The following is a 19677-nucleotide window of genomic DNA, read 5'->3' on the forward strand; positions in this document are numbered from 1 at the left end:
GCGTGGCGCAGCCTGCGAGACTGTCTAAACATGCAGGGGCTGAGCCGCACACCAGGCGCCACACTCATTAAACAGGGGGCCAGCCGCAGGGCTAATCTGACAGGCAGCCTCCAGACGCCCGGGGGGCTGCAGGTGGACCGGGCGCCTCGGGTGTGAGCACGTCTCCGTGAGGCTGGGTGGTCTGCGGATCTGCCCTCCCGCCACCAGAGATGTGTGGGCGGCTGCCGACCACAGGGAAGCCTCCCTCTCTCCCAGCGCCGAAACAAACAGCGCTGCAGGGAAGGATGCGGCCACAGCCCTCATACCGCCTTGGGGAAGGGGACCCCAAAGGAACTCTCTCCTGGCTCATCGGTTCTCCACTGGACACCCGCAGCTTGCTTTGCTGAATTACTGGCGACAGAAAAAGGAGGCCAGAATGCAGAAGTGCTGATAGATGGCTATCAGCAGGCTCCTAGGAGGGCCTACGCCTTTATTCTTTCCAACACTTTCCTGGAGAAGCTCAGACTCAGACTCGCCAGGGCCCTGGCCACGGGTCTGGATAGGGATGTCGGCCTGTGTGTCAGGCCCAGCCTGGCGCCTGGCCAGCTGGGAGGCTAGAAGGCTGGGAGGCTGGAGGTTTGCAAGCTCATAAAAAGAAATTGCTTGTTCCTCTGCCAGATGAGAACGCTGGCCAGGTTGGGCGGGGAGAGAAGAAAGGCTCACTGCTGGTGCCCAGACACTTCTGCCCAAAGACAGTGTCCTCCTGTGGCAATACATAAGGAAGGACTGTGCTTCCGTCTCACTTGCAGGTACCTCAGTTGCACGTCCGGAAACCAAGTCCCAGAGATGGAATGGCTTGGCCTGAGGCCTCCACTAAAGTCTGCCCCTACTTCTCTATAGCAAAGCAGCCTCTGAGACACTTAAGGACCTAAGTGAAAAATGACACTTCCTTCCAAGTGAGTCTGGCCCCTCAAGCTTGGGTATTCATTCACATGTTTTCCCCAGGCCAGGGCAAGCCTTCCACATCTCCTGATCTTTTCCTCTTGACTTGAAATGGCCCAGCATCAAGCAGTGTTTCTAAAACTAGCTTTGGATATAGAGCCAGTCTTGTTTGTGTGTGAGTGTGTATGCTTTAATTAATTTCACTCGATCACAGGCAGATACAATAAAAATGATTTGCTAGAAAAAGGAAATGAAAAAGAAACACAATGTATGAAACACAAGCCCAGATTTTTATCATTAGATTTAACAGACATACACATCCTCTATAAAAGTTTCCGAACACTTGCTCCCAATTTCTGGACTTAGCTCACTGAGGACAGGTGCCAGGCAGATTGTGGCCTGGTACTAGCCCCCGGAGCACACTTTGAATAAGAGTGGTGAAAAGACCAAGTCAGACTGGGAGTTGCAGCTCAGCGAGAAAGCAATGCTTGAGGCCCTGGTTCTTCTGCCCCCTCTGTAGTAGAGACTGCAGCCTTCTCTGTCTGGGCCACACGGCCTGATATTTGGACAGAGCAGACCCCCAGTCCATGCACACACACACACACACACACACACACTATAGTCAGATGTGTGCAAAGGGCCTTTATTTCATTGCTGGCTGAGCTGCTCTTTCTAAGCACAGCAGGATAGGGTGAGGTTTCAGATGTACATAGTAGACTAGGCACAGGATAATTGTTTCACGGGTCCTTTTAGGCAAATGCCCAAGCTTTCTCAGATTTCCACCCTACCACCCCTGTTGAAGTCAGGTTCACATTGCTGGCATAAATTACCCCACCAAGAGCAGCTTGTGGGGGACAAGGATTGCTTTTAGCTTACATACTCAAGGGGAAACTCCATGATGGCAGAGGAAAATGATGGCATGAGCAGAGGGTGGACATCACCCCCCTGGCCTACATAAGGTGTATAATAGCAACAGGAGAGTGTGCCAAACACTGGCAAGGGGAAACTGGCTATAATATCCACAAGTCTGGCCCCAATAATACACTGCCCCCAGGCAGGTGTTAGTTCCCAAATTTCCATCAGCTGGGAACTTAGCATTCAGAACACCTAAGTTTATGGGGGACACCTGAATCAAACCATCACATTCTGCCCCTGGCCTCCATAAACTGATAACCATACATGATTTAAAATGCAATGCATTCATCCAACTTTAAAAGTCCCCACAGTTTTTATCAATCCTAATGATGTTCAAACATTCCTACAGTCTTTTAACTGAGCCATAAAACCAAAAGGTTCCCCCAAACCATAATGACACAGAATAAACTCTCACACTGCAAAAGATGGCACTGGACATAGCAAAGAAATATTCGACCAATACATGATTTAAAACAACCAGGGAAAACATGAAACTCTGTAGCTCCAATTCAAAAACTCTAGCCAGTGACAAATCTCCAATAATTCTAACCACTGACAAGTCTCTGGCGTTCCAATTCCAACCCTCTAGCTAGGCTACTCACAGTCCTGGAAAACTTCATCTGGGGCCCGCAGCTCTCCTTGGCAGCCATCTCATGTTCCCAGCATCTCCACTGGGTCTCCACTGCAATCCACGGTTCACCCTCATGGCCCCATGGGGTCTCCATGCAGGCAAACAAGCAAACCTGTTTCACACTGTCCATAGATATTTCCAAAACACAAGAATGTGTTGCAAACTCAATGACCCTCTCTTTCCTGCATTTCTTATACTCCATAATACCAGGTAGAGTGCCAATTTGTTAGACCAGTGCGGAATAAAGCAGACTTTGAAGAACAGGACATTCTTTGAGCATTCAGACCCCTTCAAAAGAGTCTACATTCTTCATGTTACCCCAGTGCAGGTCAGCTAGCCCAATCTCAAAGGTTGTAATCTCATGTAATTGCAGCTGAATGGGTAGAATTTTCAGCCCAAAGATTTCATTTCTGTACCATATTCCTCTGCTCACACCAGTCCATTTCTATGCAAAGCAGCCCTGCACAAAATCTCAAGACATGGGTATAACAGCAAGCCTCTCACACAAACTGCTTCTCGTCCAATCCAAGTAAAGCTCTTTCTCACCCTCACAAGCCAAATCTCACAGTCTATAGTTCTTACTGCATTCAGGTCTTTCAACTCTGACCAGAATAGTCCATCAAGTTGTACTTACAGCACTGCAAGGCATCTCTTAGGCCAAGGTTTCAAATCCTTCCACATTCCTCTTGAAAATCAGCCCCAAAAGGACAAAGCCACACAGTCAGGTGTCTAGTAGCAACCCCACTCCTTGATACCACTTTACTGTTGCAGTCAGGTTCACATTGCTGGTAGAAATCACATGACCAAGAGCAGCTTGTAAGAAAAAAAAAAGTGTTTATTTTGGCTTACAGACTTGAGGGGAAGCTCCATGATGGAAGGGGAAAATGATGGCATGAGCAGAGGGTGGACATCACCCCCCTGACCAGCATAAGGTGGATAACAGCAAGAGGAGAGTGTGCCAAACACTGGCAAGGGGAAACTGGCTATAATGCCCATAAAGCCATCACCAACAGTACACTGCCTCCAGGAGTGTTTAATTCCCAAATCTTCATCATCTAGGAACCTAGTATTCAGAACACCTAAGTTGATGGGGAACACCTGAATCAAACCACCAACAACCCCTTTCTTCCATCATTTTGGATGTGCAGAGAAAGTTATCAGAACTTAGGCTAGAGTATCTCAAAGTTTAATGTTTACACAAGCCCCTGGAGAACTTGTTAAGGTGCAGATGCTATGACCAGACATGGTAGGACATGTTTGGAATCTCAGCATTTGGGAAGCTAAAGCAGGAGGATCAAAAGTTCAAGGTCAAGGCTGGAGAAGACAGCTCCACTGTTAAGGTGTCTGCCTGCAAAGCTGAAAGACTCAGGTTCAATTCCCCAGAACCCACATAAAGCCAGATGCACTGCATGGCACATGCATCTGTAGTTCATTTGCAGTGGCTAGAGGCTCCGATGTGCTCATCCCACCCTCTCAAATAAATAAATAAAATATTTTTTTAAAAGAGTTCAAGGTCAGCCTTGGCTCATAGGGAGTTTGAAGCTAGTCTGGGATAGATAGTGAGACATAGTCTAAAGACAACAGCAACAATACCGATAACAAAACACCAGTGCAGATGCTGACTCAGCTGGTCTGGGGTAGGGGTATGCATCCCTACAAAGCTATGAGTACACCCAGGTACTGCTCCTGTGAATACTCTTTGAACAACAGCAAGGACTTACAGGACTTGGTGTACAGAGAGGAATTAGATCTTTGGATACCCTTACCAATTTATGTTACCAGCACAGAACCCCTGGCAACTTCCAGCTCTCTGCAGTGGGGTGACCATTCTCAGATGCCCCCATAATGGCGATTGCTGAGGTGTGGATGGTGTTCTCAGACTAGAGTGGTAAGGCAGAGTCCAACCACGTGCTGGTCCAACCACGGCTACACATGGTGGAAACCCCATCACTGTAGCAGACTCACTCCCTTCAGGTATCATTGACGCTTAAAATCACTGAAGAATTTGTGATGCACCACATCTGGACCCTGTCCACACTCATCAGCTGTCACCATGGCTACCTCCCATCATCCCTGGGGCAGACACACCCAGGGTACTGCCAGGCACCATCACCAGTGCCAGGCAATCAAAAGTACCTCTGTTCACCATACTGTGCCACCCATTGAGTTTTCTGTCATGTGAAGTCCACCAATGAGTGTGGGGTGCTGCCTCCAAACTCTGGCGCTCCTTCCCAGATCTCCAAATACAACCAGGGACCCACACACCATCACCCAAGGCATGCCCCCCCTCACTTCTGGCACATACTTCCCTTCCAGGTCCCAGAGTGGGAGATCAGAACTCCTTGGGATTACATGCCCCAGCTCTAGCTTCCTCAGTCGACACTTCTTGCAAAGCAGCCTCTCCCATTTCTCTTCCTGTCCCTCTAGACTCACTAGGTAGGAACTAAAGAATGTAGAGTCAGGTGTGGTGGCACACACTTTTAATCCTAGCACTCAGGAGAGGTAGGAGATCACTGTGAGTTCCAGGTCATCCTGAGACTACATAGTGAATTTTAGGTCAGCCTGGGCTTGAGCGAGACCCTACCTCAAAACAAACAAACAAAAGTAGAAATCCCTGCTCTGCTCCCTCAGCCAATGGGTGGCCTGTAACTCTATATTCTCCCAGTAGATTCCAAAACAGGATAATTGGAGCAAATAGAATGATGACTTCCTTGGTGAGGACCCACTACTTTCTCTTCCTTGGTACTCTGGGCTCCATTTGCTGAGGCACAGGAAAATACTGCTCACATGAATACTGCTCACATGTGACACAGAGTCCCTCTGGCCTCAAGGGTCTATGAAAGAGCTGTCCCCTTGGCAACTTGGAAATGGAGCATGTGTCCTAGGGAGGAAGAGACTAAGGCCTCTTCCATGTCTCTATCACCCCACAGATAATTAGTGAGCACTTACTAGGTATCAAGCACTAGTCAAGGGACAAGAAAACAGGAGAACCACGCAGTCAGAGTTCTGAGTTAAGAGTGCTCCCAGGCTTAGGGCAGTGACATCACTACCACATTCTGTCATGGCTTCAGCCACGGGTCACCCAGGTCTTTGAGAAAGGACTTGCCCAGTCCTCAGCTCTCGCCCCTGGAGGTCATACCCTCAGCATCAGCTCCTGACCCCCGGAATGATGGCCATGGGAGCATTACCTAGACAACTCAGCATCCATGGCTGGCCACACCTGGGCTCCCACTAACCACATGGCCTGCTGCTGGGAGAGCTGTACCCAGAGCAGAGCTCAGAGCTATTGGCTGTGGCCTTGGACTCCAGAGAGCAGGGCTGGCTGATGGCAGGCAGCAATGACACAGGTCACCTTCTCCTTCCTGGGTTGGTTGGAACCAGAGTACCCATTGTAGCTGGAAGGGAGTTGTGGGCCCAGGCAGACCCCAGAAAACAGTGCACAGCCCCCCAGTCAGCTGCCCTGTGTTTGTTTTCACAGCTGCTCCTCCAGTGAGGCTGTTCCTGTAAGCAAAGGAATCTGTGTGAGGAAACTAATGTGACAAAGAGGCAAGGAGGCAGCCCCAGCAGCTCAGACTATCGGCCAGTCACCATTACCCACCAGCCACACTTTGAGGAATCACTCAAGGGCCTAGATGCCAAGGTCATGGACTCGAAAACACTTTCTTCACCTCCACTAACACCCTCCAGGAATTCTGCTCCTATGTGGGCCATGGCTTTGGCTGGAGTCCTCAAGAAAGGTGCTAGGCACACAGGCTTGAAGCACACCCATCAGCCTGAGGCATTTTATTTGCTTCTTTCTCATCTCATTTACAGACAGCCCCTCCCTCTCCAACACACACACACACACACACACACACACACACACACACACACACTAGTCCAAGGACAACAGTCAGCTGTGTGTATGAGGAAACAGTACACAGGACTGAAAGCAAACACATTTGTAGCTAGGACTAACATGAGTGGGAATAGGGGAGATGAAAACATAAAGAGGTGACTTTTACTCTGGAGCCCCTCCTCAGCCCTGCTCTAAAACCAGCCTAGTTCCAAAAGGAGGCAGAGGGCTGGAGAGATGGCTTAGTGGTTAAGGGCTTGCCTGGGAAGCCTAAGGACTCCGGTTCGAGGCTCAATTCCCCAGGACCCATGCTAGCCAGATGCACAAGGAGGGCTGGAGAGATGGCTTAGTGGTTAAGCGCTTGCCTGTGAAGCCTAAGGACTCCGGTTTGAGGCTCGATTCCCCAGGACCCATGCTAGCCAGATGCACAAGGGGGCACATGCATCTGGAGTTTGTTTGCAGTGGCTGGAGGCCCTGGCACACCCATTCTCTCCCTCCCCCCCTCTCTCTCTCTCTCTCTGTCTCTCTCTCTCTCTCTGCCTGTCTCTCTCTGTCTGTCGCTCTCAAATAAATAATAAAAAAAAAAAGGAGGCAGAGCGAGGCCAAGGTAAGATGTAGCCCATCTGCCAAGCAGGTGGTCCAGCCACAGCCCCCAGACCTACCTTCATTGCTTGTGCTGGAGCATTCTGGGCAGCCTAGCAGCAGCTAAGGCAAGTCTGAACCAAAAGTCACTCTCCTTTGGGCAGTTTGGGCCACAATGACAAATGGGTTTCCAAAAGAAGAGCACTGTATGTGGTGTGCATGCATGTGTCTATGCCTGTTTGCATGTGTGTGGCACACGTGTGGAGACTGATTCCGCTAGTCTAGCTATCCAGGTTTCCCCACAGATTCCCTGTCTTGGTCTGCTGAGCACTGATTACAGTGGAGGGCCTGACACCTATCTGGCGTTAATTTGGATTCTCAGGACTTGAACTCCATTCTCACGCTTGTGCCACAAGCATTTTACCCACTGAGCCATCTCCTCAGCCCCTTGCCAGGCACTCTTGATTTTTCACTCCTGCTCCTGCCCCTTGGACTGATCAAAAAGTTGCTTTGTGGGTTGGAACAGGGATGGAAAGGGACCATAGCTTCTGGAACAATTTTCTAGATTAAATCAACCTTCCACCCTTAACTGATCAGCTGTTCTCTGGAAAGTTGCCCACAGTTATTGTTAACTGGCTTGCGTTGAGTCGTAGTGATATAGGCAAAACTGAGCACCTTTCTTCAGCCACTCTCTTCACAAACAGGCCTGTGAAAGACTCTAAGCATAAAGCCCTTTCCCAAGTTCATACAGCAAGAGTGACCAGGAGACAGCACCTTGGGCTGGGCCCTTTCAGAAGAGAGCCTAAAGCAAGAGTTTGGGTCACTTGATTACTTCAGTGTCCTGTAGTGAATAGGGAAAGAAAGCAACTGTTACCAAGCAAGTCACCCAGAGACACTGGGCTTCTTGTTGAGACCTTCTAAGACACCTTAGTTGCTGGGCAGCTATTTCAGTCACTTAAGTGCTTGCTTTATAAGCATGAGGACCTGAGTTCAAATCTCAGTACTACAGTACCCCCAGAAACCAACAGAGCCCCTAATTACCCCACCATGAACACCAAGGACTCTACTGAGGAGGGCCTCCAGGGAAATGGGGACCAGGATGAGGGGATACAAGACTATAACCTATTAAAAATTATAGATAGATAGATAGATAGATAGATAGATAGATAGATAGATAGATAGATAGATAGATAGATAGATGATAGATAGATAGATAGGCTGGAGAGATAGCTTAGCCATTAAAGTGCTTGCCTGCGAAGCCTAAGGACTCTGTTCACTTTTCAAGTCTCACTTAAGCCAGACACACAGCGAACCACACAAAGTACCACATGTGCACAAGGGGGCGCATGCGTCTGGAGTTCCATTCTCCCTCTTATTAAAAAAAAAAGCGGGGGTCACCTCTGGGGCTGGAGAAATGGCTTAGCGATTAAAGCGTTTGCCTGTGAAGCCAAAGGACCCAGGTTTAATTCCCCAGGACCCACGTTAGCCAGATGCACAAGGAGCACACGCATCTGGAGTTCGTTTGCAGTGGCTGGAGCCCTGGCGCGCCCATTCTCTCTTTGTCTGTCTCTCTTATCTTTCTCTCTCGCTGCTTGCAAATAAATGAATAAAATGGGGGGAAAGGCAGCTACCCACGGAAGGGTCCATATTGCATTGTTCTTGATTCCCGAACTAAGTTAAAGGGGAAGCTATCACAACACAATGTCTGGAGCCCTCGTCCTCCAGAAGAAGGAGGAGGAGGTTCTCAAATTCCTTGCGGCAGGAATCCACTTAGGTGGCACCAAACTTATTTCCAGATAGATCAGTCCATTTATAAGAGGAAGAGTAACGCCATCTACATCATCAGTCTGAAGAGGACCTAGGAAGAGCTTCTGCGGGCAACTCGGGCCATTGTTGCCATCGAGAACCATGCTGCGTCTGCGTCACCTGCTCCAGGAACCCAGGCCAGCGGGCTGCGCCACAGGAGCCAATCCCCTTGCTGGCCGCTTCAGCCCTGGGACCTTCTCGGACCTTCTCTGGCCAGATGCAGGCAACCTTCTAGAAGTCTCGTCTTCTGGTGTGACTGACCCCCGGACTGACCACCAGCCTCTCAAGGAGGCATCTATGTCAACCTGCCTGCCATTGCTCTCCTCTGAGTTATATAGACATTGCTATCCTATGTAACAAAAAGGGAGCGCCCTCGGTGGGTCTCATGTGGTGGAAGCTGGCCGGGGAAGTCCTGCACATGCATGGCAATATCTCCTGTGAGCACCCCAGGGAAGTCATGCCTGATCTGTCCTTTGCCAGAGACCCAGAGGAGATCGAGGAGGAGGAGCAGGCCGCTGCTGAGAAGGCTGTGACCAAGGAGGCATTCCAGGGAGACTGGACCACGCCGCTCCGGAGTTCACTGCTGCCCAGCCTGAGGTGGCAAACTGGTGTGCAGGTACCCTCGGTACCTATCCAGCAGTTCCCCACGGATGACTGGAGTGCCCAGCCGGCCACTGAGGAGTGGTCTACAGCTCTCTCTGCTCAGTTCCAGAGAGTGGATGGGGACATATATCCCTTGAATGGTCTTAGGTGTTCTATAGACTCAGGAAAGTTAGACATGACAGGGTGTGTTTTTTTTTTTTTGGAGTGGGGGTCAATCTGTTGGGCTTGGGTCAAGAGAATTAAATAAAAATAAATAAATAAATAAACCCAGTACCCACTTAAAAATGCCAAGTGTGGTGGTACTCAGTACTGGGGAGGAGGAACTTTTTATTTTGTTTTTATTTATTTATTTTTTTATTTATTTGAGAGCAACGGACAGAGAAAGAGGCAGAGAGAGAAAGAAAGAGAGAATGGGCGTGCAAGGGCCTCTAGTCACTGCAAAAGAACTCCAGACACGTGTGCGCCCCCTTGTGCATCTGGCTAACGTGGGTCCTGGGGAATCAGGCCTCGAACTGGGGTCCTTAGGCTTCACAAGCAAGCGCTTAACCACTAAGTCATCTCTCCACTACGAGAACGAACTTTTGATGAGGGTGCTTGGAATCAAACTCCTTAGCTAAGGGTGGTGGAAACGCCTTTAATCCCAGCACTCAGCAGGCAAAGGTAGAAGAATCACTGTGAGTTCGAAGCCAGCCCGAAACTACAGCCTGGGCTAGAGCTAGACCCTAAGACTCTACCTAAAAAAAAAAAAAAAAAAAAAAAACATAAAATAAAATAAAATAAACATGCCCTCATACTTGTAAAAAAAAAAAAAAACTGGGAAGGCAGAGGTAGGAGGATCACCATGAGTTCAAGGCCACCCTGAGACTACATAGTGAATTCCAGGTCAGCCTGAGCTAGAGTGAAACCCTACCTCGAAAAAAAAAAAAAAAAAGAAAGAAAAAAGAAAGAGAGAGGGAGAGAGAAAGAAAAGAAAGTGGTTTTATCGAGGAGCCAGACTGGCTTCAAACTTGATAGCGGGTGGGCTGGGGAGATGGCTCACCAGGTAAGAGCACTTGCTGCAAATAGGAGGTCCTGAGAAGGCCTAAGACCACCTGAGATCAATTCCCCAGGACCCATGTAAACAGCTGGGCATGGCCATACCCAGCTGTGTGGGGAGCAGAAACTGGAGAATTGCTGGGGCGCTGGAAAACTGCAACTCTGCATTCAGAGAGAAACTCCATCTCAAGAAAATACACCAACAAGCAATGGAGGAAAGACGTCTGACTTCTCCTCTGTTCCATGCATGTTTGCAAGTGCATGGAGCATACACCACACACACCGCCACCACATCCACTACACATGCTGAGAGAGAGGAAGAAACTTGATACATGGTCAAGGTAGTCTTCCTACTTTCACCTCCTAAATGCCAGGATAACTAGTGTCTACCATCACACCCAGCTGTTGCTGGACTTCTAACAAGTCACTCCATGTATATTTGGTTTTATCTTAATTTCTTGAGCACTGGATATAATTATATATATTTTTTAATTTTTAGTGACTACAGATAAAATTGCATCATTTCATTTTTGCACAATGTAAACAACATAGCATATTTGGCTATGATGTTTTCTTTTTGTCAATTATCTTTGTGTTTTGCGTGTTTGTCAATATGTTCTTAGCAGTTAAACTGAGCGATGTCATAAAGATGACTATATATCAGCGACATTTTTTGCCCTCAGTGTAGTCTTTTCATAATGTGGTGGGATGTGGTTTGGAATTTTTTTCTTCCTTAGATTTAGGCATTTTTTGATCATCTGTACAGTTTACCTTTATTTTCTACTTTCTGATTTATTCTATCACATATAAATGTACAAAGTCCTTCCCCACGGGCAGAATGTGGATTTAAGATGCAATTATTCAGAAGAAAATAGTCCTCCACCTAAGGAGGTCATAAGAGTGTCATAACCCCAGCTCTGACGCCACGTGGGCAAATGGCTGAATTCTCGGCACCTCAACTTCTGTACAGTGGAGATGATTCTAGTTCCCCCAGGAGGGCTGTAGAGGAGATTAAATGGAGACAACTGTTAAAATTAGGTGGGTACTTTCTGGTCCTGTACCAGGTGAGCCAGTTTCCTCTTTTCTGCCTCCTGCTTGTGTGATCTAAGATTGTCACACCACCTGGCCCACTAAACTGGGCTCTTCCCATCTGGACTCACTGGCCAAAGGCTGGCGTTGTGGCCTTTACTTGAACATATGGGCAGGAGAAGGGGAGGCAACTGGGGATAAAAATGGCCCCACTTGCTTTGTCAATTGGCCTCCAATTCCATTGCTGCCCTATTAATCCCTTTGCCCTCCAGGTGTTTCAGACCCAGGAATTCTAATTGACCTAGAATTAGAAATTTTGTTAACACCGAGTCATTGGAGAATTGGGCAGATGACGTAAAGGTCTGAGACTGTCAGGTGGATCAGTCAGTCCCCAGGAAGCTAGTCGGCCATGCGGGCCAACAGAGCGGCATCCTTAGCCAGACAAAGGTCAAGGCTAAGCTGGAGTCCTCACACTATGGAAATGAAGGGGAGGCGGGAACAGCAACCCCCAAGTACAGCGCTTCAGGGCAGAATAAAGTTGGAATCTCTAATCTTAAAATGGAACCTCTTCTTTCCCCCACCACCCACAAACATCCTGCAGCTGCTAAGCCAGCCTTGGATGAGCTTTGGCCAGCTGTTCCCACACGCACCACGCTAGTCAACCCATCTGTCCTTTTGTAAGGCCAGGACAGACAGACAGACAGGAAGCAGCTGAGACCCACAAAGGGTGCCAGGCTATGTACAGGTATGGACATGTGGGGACTCCAGCCAAGGGCTCCAAGTCTTAGCTACAGCAACGGCTGTGGATTGCTAGCACATCGGAATCCCCTTGACAGCTTGTTCACAGCCACAACAAGCATCTTTCATTCCAGGCTTCGCAGGTTCCAACTCACTACCAAGACTCAGCTTTGCTAACCTGCTATCGCTGTTGCTAGGGGGCTGCCAGCCCCATGCTGAGGACCACTGGCCTAAAACTTCTGCCCCTACATCGCACCTCCTAGTTGTGTTAGTCAAGGACTGGGGGCATGTTTGCCATGTAAGCACGAACATCTGAGTTCAAAGTTTGGGCGTGGTGACACACACCTTTAGTCCCAGCACTTGGGAGACCGAGATAGGAGGATTGCCATGAGTTCAAAGCCAGCCTGGGGCTACAGCGTGAGTCTCTGGTCAACTTAGGCTACAGTGAAACCCTGCCTTGAGAAACAGCCACAACAAAAGATCAGAGGGGGCTGGAGAGATGGCTCAGTGGTTAAAGGTGCTTGCTTGCAAAGCCTGATGGCTGCCTTTTTGTCTCTTTCTCATATATATATACATATATATATGTATATGTATATATATGTATGTATATGTGTATATATGTATATGTGTATATATATGTATATGTGTATATATATGTATATGTATATATATGTTTGTATATATGTATGCATGTATATGCATACATATATGTATGTATATGTATATGTGTGTGTGTGAGAGAGAGAGAGAGTGTGTGTTCAGATCTCCAGAACTCAGATAAAATGCGGGTGTGGTGGCTTGTAATTCCAGCACTGGAGGAGCAGAGACAAGAAATCCCTGAGGCTTACTGGCCAAATAGTCTAGCTGAATTGGAGAGCTCCATGTTCAGTGAGAGACCCTGTCTCATAAATAAGTGGAAAGTGATTGAGGAGAACACCGACGTCTGGCCTCTACACATGAGTGCAACCACAAACGTTTGAACACACATATGCACACTCCCACCACACATGTATAAACATGCAAATGAAAGCAAGAAAGAAATAAAGAAAGAAGAAAAGAAAGGAAGGAAGGAAAACAGGCTTATAGCAGCTATGAATGGAACAAATCAATTTTCTGTCCAAAGAATCTGTCATATGAGGAGCTGGGGCCAAACAGACTGGGCTAGCCCAGGTTTGGGGCTTGAAAACATAGGGTTAATTCTGAATCTCTTCTGGGAAGTCCACGTGACTTAGGAAGGAGGAAGGTGGAGTGATTGCTTATCCACAGAACTATCAAGGTCCTGACTGTGTTAAAACCCAATCATTACATCCAAGTAGTAATGTGTTTTAGGCAATGTGTTCTGCTTCTGCTCAGCAATGCATGAGTCTCGTAGTAGTGGCCAGAGAAATGGGGAACCGTCGTATATTGAGCGAGTGATAATGGAATCCAGGAGGTGGAAATTACAAGTTGAAAAGTAAAATCGATGTCCTGACTGTAATGACTGAACGCCTGGTAAGGAACTGTGTGGAGGTGTGCCCTGCTTGCCCCTCACTGGCCTCCAGGACACTCAGTGGTTCAAAAGTTCCTTGTAGGCAGGGAGTGTATTTTAATCATGGATAATCATATTGTGACGGGGCCTGGATTGGGCCTTAGTGAGCTTCTAGCCCTGCAATGGTAAATCGGTTTCGTTCGATGGCAGGTCCTTTCAGGTAGCTTGTGTCTCTGGTCTCCTGCCACCATCGATTAATTTGCTTACCATGGGTAGGGTGGCAAGAACGGCTCTACTGCCCTGTGTCCTCAGCCACGCCTTAATGCATTCCTAGCCCCTACCAGACATCCCATCGCAGGCTGAGGATCTGTGAACTTGGCTGGCGAAGGGAGTATTACATTTCCTGTGTCACTAATCTCTAACTGACATCAAACACTTCCTTCCATTTCCAGCTATGGTAGCAGCAGCCCCACATGTGACTGGCACCAGAAGACACCCCAGCTGTCTTCCTCCCCGCACATGGGCGGTGCTGCTGCTATCTCTAAGGATCACTTCCACACCTCCCTAGCAAGAAGCAGTAGTAGTTATTAGATCTGCCACTAAATCTTATAATTTAAGGCATTAATAAAGGAGCACATATATTACTGCTTTGCAGGGTTGTTTTCCTTTAATATTTGGATAACTACATTTCAATATAATTGGTTTCCTCTATAATCCTAGTTTATGCATGCAAACACATTAGTTTGAGAAGGGGTCCATAGGCTTCATCAGAGGCCAAAGGAGTATGCGGCCCACCAATGATTAAAAGCTCCCACTAGGTGGTTCAGCTAGCAAGTCCTATGTGCCAGGGCCCTGGCCAGCCTGGCCTTCAGACAGAGAAGTGGGCGAGGGTAGCATGGGTGGCCTTTGGTACCTTGGGTTCTCTCCTGTGCTTAGGCAGCAGCTGGCAGTTCAGACAGTGAGAATGAGCTGCTCTACACTCTGGAAACACAGCTGACCTCGGGGGCTCCCTGGGCTCAGATGTCCACACAGTGACAACTCTGGCACTGTGCCAGGGCTCTCTGGTTTGGCCTGCCACAGAGATGGGCAGTCTGGGTCACAAACGTGATAGCAGCACAATTTCTTTCTCCTATGGCAATTCTGCCCCTTCCGCTGGGCCATTGTCCCCCAGGACCCTGGGAGGCAGGCTCTGCGGAGCGCTTACTGCTACAGCCAGCCAGATGGCCGTGCTCAGCTCCAAGATAGGGAACAAAGGCCATCTGAAGATGTCAAGGGGCCTCACCATCCTGTTTTCATTTTATTCTCAAAAACAAAATGTACAGATCGTCCTTTTATTAAGCATGTAGATCGATGTGGGATTGTACGCTGTTGGCCCAGAAGACCATAAAAAAAATTGTCTGTTCCATCCTTCACCCTCACTTTGCAAGCCAGCTCACTGGCTGAGAGAGAGATAGTGACCCTCCCCTATGACGCAGACCTGGGTCGAGAATCCAGGGCTCCCTCTAAAGCGCCCTTCTCTCAGTACATTGAGTGGCCTCATAACTAACGTAAAATTCGGGTGTAAGTACCTGTCTCAGGGTAAGGAAGGGCTGGTGAAAAAGAAAAGTGCACATTCTCCCCTGTTCAAAGCCACCATCTGATGAAGCAGGGAACCATAGCCACTACAGATGGCCATTTCCAGAGGCCTCTGTTCACACTAGATTGAGTCTCTGTAACCAGCCAGCCAGAGAGTCCATGGCAAGACCTGGAAGGGTGGGGGATAAGAATGGATGACCCCTCTCCTCCAGAAGCATCACCAACAATTCCTCCAAGGTGCATCAAGAAGGAAGCACACATTGCTCCAGGAACCTTCCTCGCTGCCTTTCAGGTCACCAAGTTGCCTGAGATGCAGGGTCCTTTAGCTTGTCTTCTTGGAATGTGCAAAGACCTTATTTCTGGCTCCCTTCCCATTCCAGTAAGGCATTTCAGGGACAGCCTTCCACAAGATGATTTAGAAACTCTGAGCTCAGGCTTTTCTCACTTCATGGAAATAGCATAACCAACATCAGTGTCTATCTTGCAAGGTCAAAGACAGACAGGCGCGCTGCTTCTATCCACTTTCTAAAGGCTACAGCTAAGTCACGTGGCCCCAACTCAACTTCCAGGAAGTCTGGGAAATGGAATCTAAGGAGTGGTAGGAACAGAGTGGCCCCGCTACAGATTTCAATGTTATATGACTGTATGAGTAAAAATTCTTTAGGTTGCATGTGACAACGTAGCTGATGTGATGTGGAAAAGTGTTGAACAGAGATGGTTGCTGGGTACCTCCTGGAATCCAAAGAAGAGCTGGCTAAGCAGTCTTGGAAAAAGGCTGGATAGGAGCCTTTTCATTAGCTTCATTAGCTTCTCATTCTGTGAAACCCCATGGGTTTTGACGATTTTTTTTTCCCTTGGCTTGAGTCATTCATTCAACAAATATTATCCAGCACCTACAAATACCAGGCCTGCTTCTATATTAGTTATCTTTATGTTGCTATGACCAAATGCCAGACCGGAACAACTTAAGAGAGGAAAAGGTCTCTTTTGGCTCATGGTTTCAAAAGTTTAGTCCATCATGGCTGAGAAGGCATGGCAAAGTTCCTGCTGACAGGAGCTTGTAGCTGAGACTCCCCATCACTGTGGGAGATAGGAAGCAAAGAGGTAGATGGGAGCCAAGGGCCAGGCTTTAACATTTAAAAGCCTGTCCATAGGTACCTATTTCTGCCAGCCAGACCCATAGCCTAAAGAATCCACAGCCTTCAAAATAGCACCACAAGCTAGGAACCCAAAATTCAAAACTTAAGTTTGGGGGGAGGAGCAGATATTTCTGATTCAAATCATAACACCTGTCTTCACAGCTGTTGCCCACATAAATTAAGTACTGGTCCTAACTGAGTGACCATTATGTTCAATTCTCTCAGCAAACCATTTCCTCTCTTCTTTCTCTCATGTTTCCAAACAGTGCTGTGGTCTTTATCTGGGATCAAATAGTGGCTACCACTCCCAGTTTTTCTCTTATAGAATGTGAGGGACCTGTGGTCCTACCAACTACAATTTCTGTCCTCCCCCTCCACCCCCGCGCCACCAGACACTTTTTTTGGCCTGTCCCTTTTTCCAAAACATAGACCAGAAGACAGTATTTAGGTGGCCGTGGCTTACTTGGGAAGTGAACTCAGGAAGTACCGGTAGAGAAATGAGGAAGTGAGATGGAGAGACAAGAAAAGCCATCAAGGAGGAATGCACGCACTGGCCCACCACTGTGGGCAGCTGGAGCACAATACCGTGGGACACTGCTGAGAAACCTGCCTAAATAAAGCAAGACAGTCTCTATTTATGCATCAACTCCATGATGGTCCTTGACTGAGGGGGATTGACTCCCTTAATGCCTCTAAACCTGTGTTGCAACCAGTCAATTACAGAAAGACCCCAAAAGCAGAGAGATTTGAGGAGCTATGCTTGGGAAAAGTAAGGGGCCACTGGCAAGCTCTTCCAGATGTGGTCCAGGGACCCCCTCCAGCAGGAATCAGTGCTGGTCACTCACTTGTCCCAGCTGCACACACCTGCAGATTCATAGTATCTGGCAAGAAGCTGTAACAGGCACCGCTTACATTGCCTCTAGGTGACTGATGCCTATCCAAGATTGTGATGCAACATACGCTTCAGTGGTATAGCCACTGGTAAGCTGTTCATACTCTAGTACAAAAGTCCTACCCATGCAAGCAACACTATTTAACTGAGTGGGACCAAATTAAAAGAAATAAATATTGAAGGTAGGTTGGGAAGAGTAAAGGGTTTAACAGGAATAGGAAGGGATAAGATAGGGTAATGGGAGGGGTGAATGCAATCAAAACATATTATATACATGTATGAATTGTCTAAAATAAAAAACAAAATGTTTTAAAAAAATGATTGTAGCCGGGCGTGGTATTACACGCCTTTAATCCCATCACTCGGGAGGCAGAGGTAGGAGGATCGCCGTGAATTCGAGGCCACCCTGAGACTCCATAGTGAATTCCAGGTCGGCCTGAGCTACAGTGAGACCCTACCTCGAAAAAACAAAACAAAGCAAGATTGTGACTCAAGCTTCAGTGCAGCGTGCATGTAATCTCTGCACCTGAGAGGCTGAGGCAGGAGAATAGAACATTTGATGTCAGCCTGGGCTAACAGCAAGTTTTCAGCAAGCCAGGGCTACACAGTGATACCCTGTCTCAAAACAACACAACTGGGACCCAGGAAAAAAATTCCACAGACCACTCCTAAGCTGGCCCTGCCTACAAAGCAGACCCCAGATCTACTCTCCCCACACCTGGCATCCACTGATCCTGCCTCACTTGCTGTTTTTTTTTTTTTTTTTAAGATTTATTTTTACTTTATTTATTTATTAGAGACAGACAGAGAGAGAGAGAATGGGTGTGCCAGTGACTCCAGCCCTGCAAACAAACTCCAGATGCGTGTGCCACCTTGTGCATCTGGCTTATGTGGGACCTGGATAATTGAACCTGGATCCTTAGGCTTCTTATGCAAGTGCCTTAACCACTAAGCAATCTCTCCAGCCCTCACTTGCTTTTTTAAAAAATTATTTATTTGCAAGGAGAGAGAGAGAGAGAGGCCTCCACACTGCAAATGAACTCCAGATGCATGCGCCACTTTGTGCATCTGGCTTTACGCAGGTACTGAAGATGTGTATCTGGGTCCTTAGGCTTTTCAGGCAAGCGCCTTAAGCACTGAGCCATCTCTCCAGCCCCCTCACTTGCTTTTTCACTAGATCCTCCTGTAGGCATAGTCCCAGGACTTTTGCACGGGTTTGTCCCTTCACTGGCCTGCTTCTCCCGTGCCCTCATTTGTCTCACCATGCCTAGATCTCTATTCAGAAGCCCTTCTCAGCCAAGCCTGGTGGTGCTTACCTAGTATCCCAGATACTTGGGAGGCTAAGGCAGGAGAAGTTCAAGTTTAAAATTAGTTTGGGGGCTGGAGAGATGGCTTGGTGGTTAAGCGCTTGCCTGTGAAGCCTAAGGACCCCGGTTCAAGGCTCAGTTCCCCAGGTCCTACGTTAGCCAGATGCACAAGGGGGCGCACGCGTCTGGAGTTCGTTTGCAGAGGCTGGAAGCCCTGGCGCGCCCATTCTCTCTCTCTCCCTCTATCTGTCTTTCTCTCTGTGTCTGTCGCTCTCAAATAAATAAATTAAAAATTAAAAAAAAATACATTTTAAAATTAGTTTGGGCAGCATAGGGAGAACACTATGTCAAAGAAAAGATGAATGAGGTGGGGGTGGGGGGTTGTAACTCAGTGACAGAGCACTGGTGGATAAGCCCATGTGGATTTGATCCTCATCTTTACCTGTTTGTGTGCCTGTGCATGTGTGTGTGTGTGTGTGTGTGTGTGTGTGTGTGTGTGCACATGTGCACAGTACACGCATGCCATGGCGTAAGTAAGAGTACATCCTCTGGGTGGTGGTCCTCACCTTCCACCTTGTTTGAGACAAGTCTTTCTTCTTGCTTTTGCCAATTAGAATGCCAAACTAGCTGGCCCTCCAGCTTCAGGATTCTCCTGATTCCACCATCTATTGCATTAGACACATTGGGATCATAGATACTACTAATGTCCCATTTATGGGCATTCAGAGGATCCAAACTGCAGATGTGAGGCTTGCAGAGCAAGCACTTATAATCAATGAGCCATCTCCCTGGCCCCAATGACTTTTTTTTGTTTGTTTGGTTGGTTTTTCAAGGTAGGGTCTCACTCTACCCCAGGCTGACCAGGAATTCACTATGTAGTCTCAGGGTGGCCTTGAACCCATGATGATCCTCCTACCTCTGCCTCCTGAGTGCTGGGATTAAAGGTGTGCACCACCATGATCGGCCTACTTGTCTTAAAAAAAAATTAAAATTTATTTGCTTGTGTGTGTGTACACATACTGCACACGTGTATGTGCGCACCATTGTCATTTACCACTGCAAATGAACGCTAGCTGCTTGCGGCAATTTTGCATTTGGCTTTTTGCATTTACATGGGTGCTAGGGAATTGTACCTGGTCAAGCAGACTTGGAAAGCAAGAGCAATGTCCCCAGCCCCCAAGTTGTATGGGCCAGACACCTT

The 19677-nt window shown here is 47.9% G+C and overlaps 1 pseudogene; it reads left to right on the plus strand.

Annotated features, from left to right (window-relative positions):
• The first annotated feature begins 8585 nt into the window (after positions 1-8585).
• The window catches only part of LOC101600459, an 83305-nt pseudogene continuing 72213 nt past the window's right edge, over positions 8586-19677 (plus strand).

Source organism: Jaculus jaculus, chromosome X, assembly GCF_020740685.1.
Source record: "Jaculus jaculus isolate mJacJac1 chromosome X, mJacJac1.mat.Y.cur, whole genome shotgun sequence".
Taxonomy (NCBI): domain Eukaryota; kingdom Metazoa; phylum Chordata; class Mammalia; order Rodentia; family Dipodidae; genus Jaculus; species Jaculus jaculus.